At 48.9% G+C, this 14,884-nt stretch overlaps 1 protein-coding gene across 7 annotated transcripts in view; it reads left to right on the top strand.

Annotated features, from left to right (window-relative positions):
• Window positions 1–857: 857 nt before the first annotated feature.
• The window catches only part of KIAA0232 (KIAA0232 ortholog), a 90,719-nt gene continuing 76,692 nt past the window's right edge, over window positions 858–14,884 (top strand). For 2 of the 7 annotated variants that reach the window (XM_078068353.1, XM_078068352.1), the window contains exon 1: window positions 859–1,109. The gene's annotated coding sequence lies outside the window, so the exon portion shown is untranslated. Of the gene's footprint in view, window positions 1,110–1,834; window positions 1,854–13,755; window positions 13,877–14,884 lie in introns of those variants that run through there. The other 5 variants (XM_078068356.1, XM_078068358.1, XM_078068355.1 and 2 more) reach the window with 4 other exon arrangements.

The raw sequence follows: 14,884 nt of genomic DNA, 5'->3' as shown, positions 1-14,884 counted from the left end.
CGGACCTTCAGCACCCAGCACAGTGCCCAGTTGGCCCCTTCCCAGTCTGTACTTCCCCTTCTGCATGAGCCTGTGAGCCGGTTGACTTGCAAGTTCTGAACAGAAAAGCTCAGTGCCTGGTGGCACCTGGTGGGTGCTAAATAAATACATCAATGGGAACAATGACCCCAGGCAGGTCACTCCCCCTCTGGACGGGTTTCCTCTGGGTTTCCTCTTTGTACGTAGGTAATCTCCCGGGCTTCACCCCTCTGGTGCCTATCATACTTATTTGCTTTTTAAGGACAGGACTAGGAATCACATTTAAGGAAGGTGGGTGTGAAGAGAGACGTTGATTAAAAGGTTAGTGCACATTTTTGGTTCCCACTTTCGAATGTTCCAGAATTTATTTTTGCCTACTTAATAAAAAGAGCCATGTCACATTTCTTTAGCTTGTCTTCTGGGTTTCTTAAAAAAAAAAAAAAAAAATTAAAGTCTTTATTTTAAACCGCCCACTCCAGCCATCCCAGGACGCGGTTAGGAGGGGGCGCAGACAGGTGGAGCTTGCACCCGGAAAGGCGGGGGCTGCACCGGGCGGCTGGTGGGGCGGCGCAGGGCGAGCCGCGCGGCCCCAGCGGGGTCTAGGGTCCGGGGAGGGACAGCCGCGGAGTTCAGGGGCTCTCGCCCAGAGCCGCCCCGCGTGCCCCCTCCGCAGGGGGCGTCTGTCCTCCGACGGCCCGCACGTGGGGTGGGCTCCCACGGGCAACCCTCCACCTCCCGGCGGCACCCAGCGCCCACGCCGGGCCGCTGGGCTCGGCCTAGCCCGGTGCCCTCGGCCCGCCCACTGGGCTGGCCGGCCGGAGGGGCGGGGCGGGCCGGCGCTGATGTAATCCGGCGGCTGGGCGGAAGGATATGGAGCGCGCCGGGTTGGCGGGGCGCTGAGGCCAGTTGCCGGGTAACGGAGCGGAGCGGCCGCGGCGCGCCGCCTCCCGCCCTCCGCCGAGTGGCGCCGGAGCCGCCGCCGCTTTACGTAAGGCGCAGGCCAGGGCCGCCGGCGCTCGGCAGCCGCTTGGAGCCCTCGCCGCGAGAGGAGGCGCCCCCGCCGGCCGCCGCGCCGCCCGGCCACTCGGCAGGTACCGCGGGCCGGGGCCGGGGCCCGGGCCGGGGTCGGGGCGGGTGGCCGCAGGCCGGGCCGGCCGCCGCCGCAGAGGGGCCCGAGGCCGGCCTGAGGGAGGCTGGGCTGCCCCGGCAGGCTCGCGGGTTCCCCGGGCACCCCGGCCGGGCCCGGGGCGTGCGGCGGGCCGCGGGTCCGGAGACCCCCCCCCGCCCCGACCCCCGCGGTCGCGCTCCGGGCGCGCTGGGGCCGGACGATGAGTCCGCACAATGGGCCGGTGCCGCCGCGCTGGGAGCGGCTCGCGGCGGGGAGGCGAGGCGGGGTGCGGACGCGGGGCCGGGGCGCGGAGCCCGGGGGCTGGCGGGCGGGCTGGCGGCGGGGCTCCCCAGCGGCCGGCGGGTGGGCGCTCCCCGCGCTGCCCTCGGCCCGCGCGTGCCTCCGCCCCTCCCCTCCAGCATTGTCCTTTGGGGGCCCGGGCGGGGAGACCGCCGGCGGGGGAGGGGCCGCGCGGGGCGGGGCGGGCGCTGATTGACGGGTGCGCGGGCCTGTGGCGCGGGGCGGGCGCGGGGCGGGCGGGGCGCGGGGTCCCGCGAAGGTTACGGCCGCGGGCGGGAGCTGCGGGCCCCGGGAGTCGCGGGCTCCGGCGCGATGCGGGGCTCGCGCGGCCGCGGCGGCCTTGCGGAGCCCCCCGCGCCTCCCGGCTCGGGATTCGGGGTTGTCGCGTGCGAAGGGCCGCTTGCTGCCCGAGGGCGTACCGTGACAGGTGACAGGGCCTGCCGAGCTCCGGGAGCAGACCCCCCAGTCGTGGCAGAACCCAGTTTTGATTTCTCTTTCGCCGCCTTTCAGTTTGGGGCTTCTGTGGGCGAGGTGTAGAGACTTAACCTAGTAGAAGGTATAGGAGATTAAGCGGGGAGGGGACGTGCAGTTCCTTGGAATGATTTAATTGTGATTCCTGCTAGTAATTACCTGGGTTGGATACTTGGATTCATTGTCCCAAGTTTCTAAGAATGGGTTTTACATCTTTGGGCCTTTGCTTGTTTAAAAAAAGAAAAGAAAAAAACCTGGTGGTAGAAGATGGGTGAGGGGGTGGGGGCAGGCAGTTTTGATAATAGAGGGGGTGATGTTGTGGGTAAAGCTATACGGTCAGATCCCCAGGCTAGATTTCTCCTAAGCAGTGTGAGACCCGGGCAGAACTCCTTGACCGTTTGGTAGACTATGCACTTAAAGCGGGGGAACCTACCAGTCTGCATCCTGAAGGTCAAATATTCTGTCATTCGTTCTTTTGGATCGATCCATTCTTAAATGGGTGTCAGGATCTTTTTATGCCATTTCTTTGTGACAAAAACCATTTCCAAAATTGTGCCTTTGCATACCTTTAGGTAAGCTCTTTGCAATCATGACTTACTGTATATACTAGATGGAATCGCTGTACTTGCTAAATCGTGAATTTTTAATTATTTCAAAAGTTAGTTTACTTCTTCAGTTTGGGCACATCTATCAGTTTATGTTTGCCAGTTTGGCCACTGGAACATTGAATGGAGGGGAGAGTACTACTCTTAAGTATCTAAATCCATAGGGAGTGGAATTAGAGGGTTTTTTTGTTTTTTAAAGAAAAGTACAGGTCTTTAACATGGCATAAACATGAAAGAAATCTGTAATTATTTTAACTGTAATTAGCTTACTTGTTACACAAGCTGCCAACATTTCAGAAAATTATATGGATTTTTGGCATTTCTTAATGGTATATTTAGCATTTCTCTAATAGTATACCTTTACTTCAAAACCAGTAGAATTGTTTTTAATTTTGCATAGTGTGCCTTTTCTCCCTGTTTTAGCAGCATTTGACTTGGAGCAGTTAATGGCCTCTGAGTCAGTTTTCTGGTCTGTAAAATGGAAGGAATGATGATACCTGTCCCACAGGGCGGTTGGGGTGATCAGGTGATGGGGAGATGTGAAATAATTCTGTCAACAGCCCTTTGCTTTTAAAATATTAGATTAGTGGTAGTTTGCGAAGCCGCAAATTCCTCTCTTGGCTGATGCTCTCTCTTTAGACTCCTCCCCACCCCTTCCTGTGCACACTTTGCCTGGCTGCCAGAGTCCTCTGTCCTAAACACAGATCACATTTTGCCAGTCTTTGGCTCAGAAAGCTAAGACTGCCTGTTGTTTGGAGCCTAGATTCCAGACCCACCAGCATCACATTCAAGGCCCCTCATTGTGGCTCGAATCATCTGTAAACTTTACCTGTCTGCTCTGTCACCTTTCCACACTGTCCCACTGAATGGGAGTATGCTCAGTTCTCTAAATGTGCCCACCTACTTCCTTCTTTGCTTATGTCCTTTTCTCTGATTGCAACGCTCTCACTCCCGCCCTCTCGGGGTTTTTAGAAGTCCACACCCGATTTTATGTCCTCTGAGCCCTTTAGAAACCTTGTCAGTGTGAATTATTCATTGCTGCTGTCATAACCCTCTCTTTGGCTTTCATCGTTACCTGTGTCACCTTGCATTGTGTATGTGAGACTCTGGCTGTGGTGGCCATACCAGTATTTCACTCCCACCACCTTGCTCAGGCTCTTAAACATTGAAGTGTTCAAATGTGTGCTAAATAAAGTCAGAATCTGTCATCCACCTTGTGGTATATTATTATGATCAAGTATTTTAATAACAAATATAAGGGTACCAACCACAATGTTCGAAATGCAATTTTACTACATTGAAGGTATTTAATACTTAGAATATTTCTTTTCCATTATGTTTGATGTCTCACATAATACCAGGTGGGATTTTTATACAAAGTAGAAACAAATACCTCTCTCATCTGTGTCTAAACTTCCAGGGTCCATGAGCCTGCACTGCTGACTGGGAAGTCCCTCTCTTGGGTAGAGGGAACCAGAGCACAAGTTTTAAAATATGTTTTTTTAAAGATTTTATTTATTTATTAGAGGGGGGGAGAGAGAGAGAGAGCAAGCGAGCGCAGGAGTGGGGAGAGAGAAGCAGATTCCTGGCTGAGCAGGGAGCCTGATGTGGGGCTCCATCCTAGGACTCTTAAGATCATGACCTGAGCTGAAGGCGGACGCTTAACTGTTAAAAAACACCACCCCGGTGCCCCAAAGTATTACTTACCTTCGAAATAAAATTGCACTCACAGCAGATTAAAGCTTTTTTTTAGTTTTTTTTTTTTTTAAGATTTTATTTATTTATTTGACAGACACAGCGAGAGAAGGAACACAAGCAGGGGGAGTGGGAGAGGGAGAAGCAGGCTTCCCACTGAGCAGGGATCCCGATGCAGGGCTCCATCCCAGGACCCCGGGATCATGACCCGAGCCGAAGGCAGACGCCCAACGACTAAGCCACCCAGGAACCCCATAAGCTTTTTTTGTTTAAAGCTTTTTTTGGGGGGGGGAGGGACATTTGTTATACATATAAAAAGTAACTTGCTTTTTGGGAGGCTTATTTAAAGAACATTAGGCCTGGATTTGCAAGACTCGGGTTGGTGTGTCTTGGCTCATCTCTCACCCCCTGTGTCACAGTGGGCAAGTCGGTTAAATCTCTCTTGGACCTCAGTGTCTTTATTCTGTGAAATTAGAACAGTCTTGTCTGTGCTATTTTTGCTTTGCAGCGTCACTTAAAGTGGTTATACTTTGTGTGCGGCACGTCCTTGTTCAGATAGAAGCTAATAGGATGTCTTCGCCACACATTTGTCCTCCTCATTACCGTTTCCCAGGCTGGAAACTTGTCGAGTCTTCCGTGGCCTGACAAGGTTTTTACCAGGTCTGCCCCCCCACGTCTCTTTTCCATCAGCCTTTTTCTCAGCGGTTCCCCTAGCCAGCCCTTCTAGTCCTCCTGTAGATTGTTACTGTAGGCCTGCTGATGGCCTCCCTTTCTCTGGTCTCCCTGGTCTTCCTGTGTTCTCTTACCAGAATTGCTCAGTGGGTAAATCAAATCCCATCATCCCCGCCCCCAGTATGCAATGCGGAGGTTCTCGGCATTTCCCCCGCATTCCGCCACACCTGAGGGATATGGCCTAGTTCTTTTGGTAGGCTTACTCCTACAAAGATTTTCACCTTAGAGACACTACCACCAGTTGGACCTTAGTGATAGAGAAATCCTGCTAAGACCATGGCTACCTGGCCTCGTATAACTCTCAGCCCCGTCTCTACTGCCCCTCTCTTGCCACCTTGTAGTTCAACACTAGGCCTCTGGCCACTTTCCTGCTTGTTTTGTCCAGTTCCTTTACTCTGGAATGTCCTTTGTGCCTCTCTCTTCCTATCAAAATCCTTAATACTGGGAGCTTGGCTTAAATGCTTCTGCTTCCAGGAAAGAAACTTCTCCCTTGATTTTCAGAATTAACTCTTCGTCATTCTTCTCCCACACGGTGCTTGCCTGATGCCTCCACACTTTTTCCTTATGACATTTTAGTGTGGTCTTTACGTGGAGCCCTTTCCTGGATTATAAGCTTCTTGAGGGAAGAGCGGAAACCTTATCCATTGCTGATTCTTTCTAGTGTGCAGTGCGATCTTTTATGTAGTACTTGCTCATTAAATGCTTGACTGAATTAAGTCTGTCACCCTGCAGTCTCTGATTTCAGTGGAGGGGGTGTAGGGTAGGAATGGTTCTCTGTGAGAGCTCCATGCGTGCATGCACGGGACACACAACAGGGCCCAGCACACAGTAAGTGCTCAGGAAGCAGCAGCTGTTAGCCATTATTTTAAGCAGGTGTAGAAAACACTAGTGGTTGGGTAAGTTGATAGATTGTATATGCTGGTTTACTGTAGCAATGTTCACAGACTATTCCTGGGGGATCCTTCTCTAAGTGTGTGTGTAAAGAAAAAGTTGTCTGGGTTTTCCACCTGCAACCCTGTTCTTTCATTAGTTTGATAATAAACAGAAAAGTGAGTACTTCGTTGGAGAGGGCTCTTGCACAAGCAGATTAGTGACAGTGGTCCTAAATTATTCTGAAGACATGCAGACCTATCTGTAGGTGAGCCACATTTTTTGCATGTGGCTTAAGAAAGTCAGTGGAAAATTGGGAATTGTCAAATTTCACACTGTGTTATTTTTCAGTAAAGCAGATGTTTTCATTTTAATCTTATATGTCTTGTAATTATTAAATTATAGAATTTCTCTATTTAGAATTTGGAGTGACTGTTGAAATTCTGATTTGCGTATTATCTCCAAAGCATTCTGGGTCACTAGGCTTTCCCATAGCTCTGTGTCTCTTCCTTTGTCTGGTCATCACTGTTACCTCCTGGCTCAAGAGGGGGAAGCTAGGTGAGGAAAACCAGCTGTAATTTTGAAACTTTTTTGTTTTAAAGATTTTTTTCCCCCCCGAAGATTTTACTTATTTATTTATTTGACAGAGAGAGACACAGGGAGAGAGGGAACACAAGCAGAGAGAGTGGGAGAGGGAGAAGCAGGCTTCCTACGGAGCAGGGAGCCCGATGTGGGGTCATGACCTGAGCCAAAGGCAGAAGCTTAACCAACTGAGCCATGCAGGTGCCCCAATTTTGAAACTTTTTTTTGTTTTTTGAAGTATTTTATTTATTTATTTGACAGAGAGAGCACGAGATGGGGGAGGGTCAGGGAGAAGCAGACTCTCCACCAAGCGGGGACCCCTCCCCGGGACTCGATTCCAGGGCTCTGGGATCATGACCTGAGCCTAAGGCAGATGCTTAACCAACTGAGCCACCCAGGTGCCCAATTTTGAAACTTTTTTTTTTTTTAAAGATTTTATTTATTTATTTGTAAAGATTTTATTTATTTATTTGACACACAGGGAGAGAGACAGCGAGAGAGGGAATACAAGCAGGGGGAGTGGGAGAGGGAGAAGCAGGCCTCTCGCAGAGCGGGGAGCCTGATGGGGGGCTCGATCCCAGGACCGTGGGATCATGACCTGAGCCGAAGGCAGATGCCCAACACTGAGCCACCCAGGCGCCCCCAATTTTGAAACTTTTAATTAAGTATTTAGTTACTATTTTTTTTTTTTTTTTTAAAGATTTTATTTATTTATTTGACAGGGAGAGACACAGCGAGAGAGGGAACACAAGCAGGGGGAGCGGGAGAGGGAGAAGCAGGCTCCCCGCCGAGCAGGGAGCCCGATGCGGGGCTCGATCCCAGGACCCTGGGATCATGACCTGAGCTGAAGGCAGACACTTAACGACTGAGCCACCCGGGCGCCCCATTTTAGTTACTATTTTTAAGTTTATATGCATTACTGATTGAAAGATGTATCCAGAAACTTTGAAAAGTGGTAACTGTTGGTTCTAACATAATATGGAATTCCCTACTTTGAGCAACATTGGTGTATGGGTTGATTGTTATTTAATTTACATTGACTGTATTTAGGATTATGAGCTTTTTAAAAAGAAATCATTGAAAATCCATATATTCCTTTTTTTTTTTTTTTTTAAGATTTTATTTATTTGTCAGAGAGAGCCCTTGAGGGGGAGTGGCAGGCAGAGGGAGAAGCAGGTTCCCCGCTGAGCAGGGACCCTGATATGGGGCTCCACCCCAGGACCCTGGGATCATGACCTGAGTCCAAGGCAGATGCTTAACCGACGTCCCGGAAATATGTATATTCCTAATAAATCTCTTAGAACCTGCCTCAGAGAATTGTGGATGACAGTATCGCAGTGGATGAACTAGTATCTGTATTAGAAATAATGGCTATAGGATAGTTAGTTTAATAATTACAATATGCTTGAGAATGTGCTACTTTTGTTTCTAGCTAGAGTGCTAAAGAAATGGGAGTTCTGTGAACACAGGCATTGTGTGTGTGTGTGTGTGTGTGTACACATGTGCATGTGTGTGTGCGTACGTGCATTTGCTCCTCCCGTGACTGGAGGCGAGCCAGGCACCGGCTGCAGTCTTCATGGTTTCTGGCACAGGGGAGTGGTTACTCAGTACATAGTGAAATGAGTCCATCACCTATGGAGAAAAAAATCGTGGAGATAAATAAGTATAAGGAAATGTGCCTTAGTGCGTGTTCAGATTTAGTTTTTGGTGATGGTGATGCAGTTGTTACCTTAGTTAAGGTGGTGGAAAGTGAAGAGGGACTTACTTTCCTTTTCAGCCAGGAGTTAGTTTCTAGCTCAATTACATTTTCCAGAGTACCTTTGGAATCTTAATAGCCAGTGCATAGCTATTTCAAAATTGTTTGTGCAGTTTGGGGATTTATTCAAGCCCTTAATTTAATTTAATTTAATTAATTTATTTATTCAGTTACTGCTTTTTCTTAGGTGTCTGATTAACATTTTGTTTCTTAGCATCTTCTGTGAAGATTTTAATGGAGAGAAAGCTGAAATAGAATAGACACTTTTTTAATTCTTTTTTTGGTCGTGGTTATTTGCCACTGTTTTCTTTGGTTACCACCATAGATAATTGAGTACTGATTACATTTTTTTTTTTTTTTTTTTTTGCTAGTACCAGTAAAGGAGTTTCTTGTTTTTATAAATTTAAAAGCTTTTTTTAAAACTGTTAAAGTGGGGGTGCCTGGCTGGCTCAGTCAGAAGAGCATGCGACTCTTGATCGTGCCGCTGTGAGTTCAAGCCCCATGTTGGGTATAGAGATTACTTAAGTAAATAAATATTAAAAAAAAAAAAACCCGTTGAAGTATATTTTGTATGATTCATCAGAACACTGTTCTAGGAGCGTCTGGGTGGCTCAGTCCTTAAGCATCTGCCTTCGGCTCAGGTCATGATCCCAGGGTCCTGGGATCGAGCCCTGCATCGGGCTCCTTGCTCAGCGGGAAGCCTGCTTCTCTCTTTCCCACTCCCCCTGCTTGTGTTCCCTCTCTCTGTCAAATAAATAAATAAAATCTTTAAAAAAAAAAAAACAAACTTGGGCGCCTGGGTGGCTCAGTTGGTTAAGCGACTGCCTTCGGCTCAGGTCATGATCCTGGAGTCCCTGGATTGAGTCCCTCATCGGGCTCCCTGCTCGGCGAGGAGACTGCTTCTCCCTCTAACCCTCCCCCCTCTCATGTACTCTCTCTCTCTCTCATTCTCGCTCTCTCAAATAAATAAATCTTTAAAAAAATCAAAAAGAACAAAAAAAAACCTGTTTATTTTTTTTAAATTATATGTTAAATCTAAAACAATAGATTATAAGATGAAAAGTAAGTCTCCTCTTCACTCTCCTCCCCCTCCTGTACTCATCCTGTATTGAAAAAAACACTGATAAGTTTCTTGGATGTCCTAGGCAAAAAATACGCCAATGTTTCTAAAAAATGGAGTCATTGTTGAGGGTGTTCTATTTTTTTTTTTTTAAGATTTTATTTATTTATTTGACAGAGACACAGCGAGAGAGGGAACACAAGCAGGGGGAGTGGGAGAGGGAGAAGCAGGCTTCCCACGGAGCAGGGAGCCCGATGGAGGGCTCGATCCCAGGACCCTGGGATCATGACCTGAGCCGAAGTTAGAAGCTTAACGATTGAGCCACCCAGGCGCCCAGAGAGTGTTCTATCTTTAAGCAAACCCTGAACTTTGTATCTTGGAGTGCTTTCCATATCAGCACGTACAGATCTTTATGTACAGATCTACTCACTGTGGTTTTTTTTATGTGCCTAGTATTCATTCCATTGTATGATTATGTCAGAATTTATTGAGCTAGTTGATGGGATGGGCTTCCGTGTTGCTGTGAACATTTTTTTAAAAGATTTTATTTATTTGTCAGAGAGGGGGAGAGAGAGAGAGAGAGAGAGAGAGAGCGAGAGTGAGCGTGCACACAAGCAGGGGGAGCAGCAGACAGAGGGAGAGGTAGGCCCTCTGCTGAGCAGGGAGCCCGATGCGGGACTCCATCCCAGGACCCTGGGATCATGACCTGAGTCGAAGGCAGACACTTAACCAACTGAGCCACCCAGGTGCCCCTGAACTTTTTTTTTTTTTAAAGGAAGATTTTTTTTTAAGATTTTATTTATTTGTCAGAGAGAGAGCACAGCAGGGGGAGCTGCCTTGATACTCTTAATAATTTTGATCAAGGGGCCTACATTTTCACTTCGCACTGGACCCTACCAATTATGTCAGTCCTGTAAAGGCTTTTTATTTTTATTTATTTATTTATTTTTTATGGGGGGCTGTGTGTGGAGGGGGAGGAGAGGGAGAGAGAATCTTTATTTTTATTTTTAAAGATTTTATTTATTTTTCAACAGAGAGAGACAGCGAGAGAGTGAACACAAGCAGGGGGAGTGGGAGGGGGAGAAGCAGGCTTCCCGCTGAGCAGGGAGCCCGATGTGGGACTTGATCCGAGGACCCTGGGATCATGACCTGAGCTGAAGGCAGATGCTTAACGACTGAGCCACCCAGGCGCCCGGGAGAGAGAATCTTTTTTTTTTTTAAATGTTTTATTTATTTATTCATGAGAGTCAGAGAGAGAGAGAGAGAGGCAGAGGCAGAGGGAGAAGCAGGCTCCCCGCCTAGCAGGGAGCCCGATGCGGGACTCGATCCCAGGACCCTGGGATCATGACCTGAGCCGAAGGCAGACGCCCAACCATCTGAGCCACCCAGGCGCCCCCCGGGAGAGAGAATCTTAAGCAGGCTCCACACCCAGTGTGGAGCCCAACGCAGGGCTTGATCGCACAACCCTAAGATCATGACCTGAGCTGAAATCCAGAGTCAGATTCTTAACCAACTGAGCCACCCTGGCGCCCCAGTCCCGTAAACACTTTTTTTTTAAAAAGAAGCACCCCTCATCCTCATGCCTCCCTGTGAGTGACCACCACTAACAATTTAGTTTATCAACTTGGAAACTTTCTGGAATGCATAATAAGTGCACATACATCATTCTTGAGTCTTCTTAAAAACTACTAATTAAGTCTATGCAAACTCACTGTGTATTTTCTTGAAAAACTTAATGATCTCGAATGCTAAAACTTAAAAAAAAATTCTTTAAAGGAGCTGTAAAAACAGCAATAGGAAGTTGGTACTGAACTGCAGTTTTAGATTTTGTATTGGTTTTGAAAGTGTGCTTTACTTGAAGCTTTAGGGAGACAGTTTTAAGTTTCAGACTGTTAAGATCCCTATCTCTGGTATTTCATTTTCTAAAATCTAGTAAAATGATGGGGCGCCTGGGTGGCTCAGTCGTTAAGCGTCTGCCTTCGGCTCAGGTCATGATCTCAGGGTCCTGGGATTGAGCCCCGTGTCGGGCTCCCTGCTCAGCGGGAAGCCTGCTTCTCCCTCTCCCACTCCCCCTGCTTGTGTTCCCTCTCTTGCTGTCTCTCTCTCTGTCAAATAAATAAATAAAATCTTAAAAAAAAAAAAAAATCTAGTAAAACAAATCCTAGCCCATCACAGGCAAGTCAGGAATGAAAATAAAGTTTAACCATCAGTTAGGCTCAATTGAACAGGGCATCACGAGTGGGTATATAGGATTATTGGGGGCTTTATTTAGTTAAAAAGTGGTCAGAATTCTTGATGATAGGGAAAGGAGTCTTAGAAACGGCTACGGAGAGTGGGTAAGGAGAGTGAGCCCACCTTGTTTGGCAGCTCCTAACCGGCAGGCCTGGCATGAGGGACCTCAGGTAATTCCTGTATCCTGACAACCCTGCAGAGACGTGGTATCTTCTCCATTTTATAAAGGGTCCAGCTGTGGCTCAGAGGCCTCAAGAAGCTTCCCTAAGGTTACAAATGATCTATGGCAGAGCTGGAGCCCAAATTTCTTTTTTTTTTTAAATTTAATTAATTAATTAATTAATTAATTAGAGAGTGAGCGGGAGAGAAACAGCATGAGAGGGGAGAGGGTCAGAGGGAGAAGCAGACTCCCCATTGAGCCGGGAGCCCGATGTGGGACTCGATCCCAGGACCCTGGGATCATGACCTGAGCTGAAGGCAGTTGCTTAACCAACTGAGCCACCCAGGCGCCCGGAGCCCAAATTTCTATCCTCGCAACTTAAAGTCCATTTTCTTTCCACTGCCCTCCTCTTCCTGGAGGTTTATTAGTCCCCACAGGCCTTGTTGACGCCAGTGTCCGAGGCACAGGTGCTGCGATGCTGAGACGTATGCAGGAGACTGGCCGGGGGAATTGTCGTGGAAGGGAGAGCGAGGGAGCAGGGGTGTGGAGGGGCAGCCTCTGACCCCTGTGCCAGTGGGACCCTGTGCAGGGGTGCGAGGGGAGAAGGGACTGGGTGGGGGTAGCTTCAGGCCCTTGCAGTTCTGAGAAAGGCTTGGCTGGGCTACTAGGGGATCTGTGACAGCCTGGGTGGCCGGGGTCTAGTACCCCCCCCCCAGCATTGCTGGCGGTGGCCGGATGTCCTTGCCCTGGTGACTCTGAATGTGTAGCCGTGGGAGGCTTGGGTCAGCTGGGCTCCCCACAGCAGGTTCTCCTGAAGGGCCGTGAGAGCAGGGCAGCCCCTGCTCACCACACACACGCAGCGCTGCTCTGTCCTGACAACATGAGTAAGCAAGTGGATGTTGTATAGGTGGACAGGGAAGGGCTTGAGCCGAGACCGGAAGGAAATAAGGGAGAGAGATAGGAGCTATTTGAGGAGCAGGGCGTCATCCAGAGGGAGAGCAGAACAGGTGAAAGACCCTGATTCTGGCTGTGTTAGGAAGGGAGAACTGGGGATTTGCTGGTGGGTTGGGTTTGGGATGTGAGAGGAGGATGAGGGGTCTGGATGATGCCAAAGTTTTGGCTTGAGCAGTGGAAGCAGGAGGTTGCCTCGGCTGACATTGGGAAGGTCTCAGCAAGGATGGTGGTGGTGAGAATTCAGTTTTTGTGTTTTTTTTTTTAAGACCTATTATAAGTTGAGATGGCCAATGAGACACCTGTCTAGTAGTTTGATGACTCTAGAATTCCGGGGTTCACGAGAGAAGCAGAGCACAGTTTGGAGTAATCGCTACATAAGTGGTGTTTAAAACCCTGGGACTGGAGATCAGCCGGGATTGTGCTGTTCAGTCAGCTAGCCACGGGCCGTATGCGGCTTTTGAGCACCTGAATTGTGGCTCGTTTGACTTGAGATGTGCTGTGTCAGACATGCACCGGATTTCCAAGACTTGGTGTGGGAAAAAAGAATATAAAATACCAATGATTTTTTACCTCAATTATGTTTGGAGTGATAATTTTTTTTTTTTTTAAGATTTTATTTATTTATTTGACAGAGAGAGCGAGAGAGCACAAGCAGGGGGAGCAGTAGGAGAGGGAGAAGCAGGCTTCCCACTGAGCAAGGAGCCCGATGCGGGGCTCGATCCCAGGACCCTGGGACCATGACCTGAGCCGAAGGCAGACGCTTAACGACTGAGCCACCCAGGCGCCCCTGGAGTGATAATATTTTGGATCTATTGAGTTAAATAAAATATATTACTAAAATTAATTTTACCCATTTCCTTTTTAACGTGGCTACTGGAAAATTTGAAATTGCATACTGGTGACTTACATTTTGCTATTGGATGGTGCTAATGGAGGAAGCCTGTGTTGGTAGAGAAGTCCAAGGACAGCCTGGAGAGCTGGCTGAGGAGGGGAGCTGGAGAAGGGGGAGGGGCGATAATAGTTGTGGTCTGTGGGCAAGTGAGCCTCACTAAAACGTCTCTAGACCTCGTGGAAAAGAATCGGAGAGCAGCTAGGCCTGGCCACTGTACGGTAGATGGGCTTAGCTCTTTAGACCGGAACAGATCTCAGAGACAGTCTGGAGGATCAGGATCTTTCCCTGTAACTTCTTTTGTTTTTGGTTTTGTTTTAAAGTGAGTTTCATCAAGATGAGGATGCAGCCTGTTCACTGAGAGCTTTGATGTAATGTGGCCTTTGCAGAAGAACCACAGTCGGAGAAAGCGCACACGTAGGAACTTTGACGCAGTTAATGCAGGCAGGTGCCTCCAGTGACCCTCAAAACCTTGGTCTCAGGCTCTCTCCCACCTTTCAGCCTTTGCTTGATGCAACTCCCATAAGAATGTCTTAACCTCCCTTCAGCAGAGTACCTTTTTTTTTTTTTTTAAAGATTTTATTTATTTATTTGAGAGAGAGAATGAGAGAGAGAGAGCATGAGAAGGAAGAGGGTCAGAGGGAGAAGCAGACCCCCCGCTGAGCAGGGAGCCCAATGCGGGACTCGATCCCGGGACTCCAGGATCATGACCTGAGCCGAAGGCAGTCGCTTAACCAACTGAGCCACCCAGGTGCCCCAGCAGAGTACCTTTTAACACTCACTCAGGCCTAACCCAGGAGTGGTCTCAGCCACCCCGAGGGAGGGCTTTGTTCCCATCCTTCTTGTCATTCAGTTCCTTTGGTCAGCATGATCTCGTGCCCAGGCCGGGCCTGTCCTGAGCGGCTCCCAGAGACCTGGACCTGGGAGCAGGCGGGGGCCCGTTGCTGACCCCAGGTGGTCGGCGCCACTCGGGGAGCTGCTGCTTCCTGCCTTGGTGGCTCTCTTGCTCCAGTATCAGGCAAAGATTTCTGCCCTTCCACGGGATACTTTTTCCCCCTGCATTTCATTCTCCCATTTCCAAACACACATGCACATTTAGGAACAGTGTTTATAACCATTTTCCCCCTAGCTGTGGGGTAGAAACTGTCATGGAAATTGCAGCTCCTCGAGTAGACTTACCCAGGCCTTGCCAGGGCAGGGAAAGGAGTACCTTGAAAAGGATCAGGTAGCACCCTGCAGTCTGCCGTTGGCTAAAGTGGGGTCAGAGCTGGTCTCACTTTCCCTCTGGCTCAGGGTTCAGGTCTGTCAGCTTCTCAAAGTGTCTCTAGGTCTGTGGGGATGGTGAATAGTTGTGGCCAAACCAAAAGCTCTGATTAAGAAGGATATGGTAAATGCAGAGTAAAAAGGCTTTGCTTTGATCCTTTAAAATTCTGTGACAGCAAGGCTGCAAGT

This window comes from Halichoerus grypus, chromosome 3 (assembly GCF_964656455.1).
Source record: "Halichoerus grypus chromosome 3, mHalGry1.hap1.1, whole genome shotgun sequence".
NCBI classification, from domain to species: domain Eukaryota; kingdom Metazoa; phylum Chordata; class Mammalia; order Carnivora; family Phocidae; genus Halichoerus; species Halichoerus grypus.
Note: the sequence above shows the minus strand (reverse complement) of the source record. Positions and strands in the feature narration are given on the sequence as shown.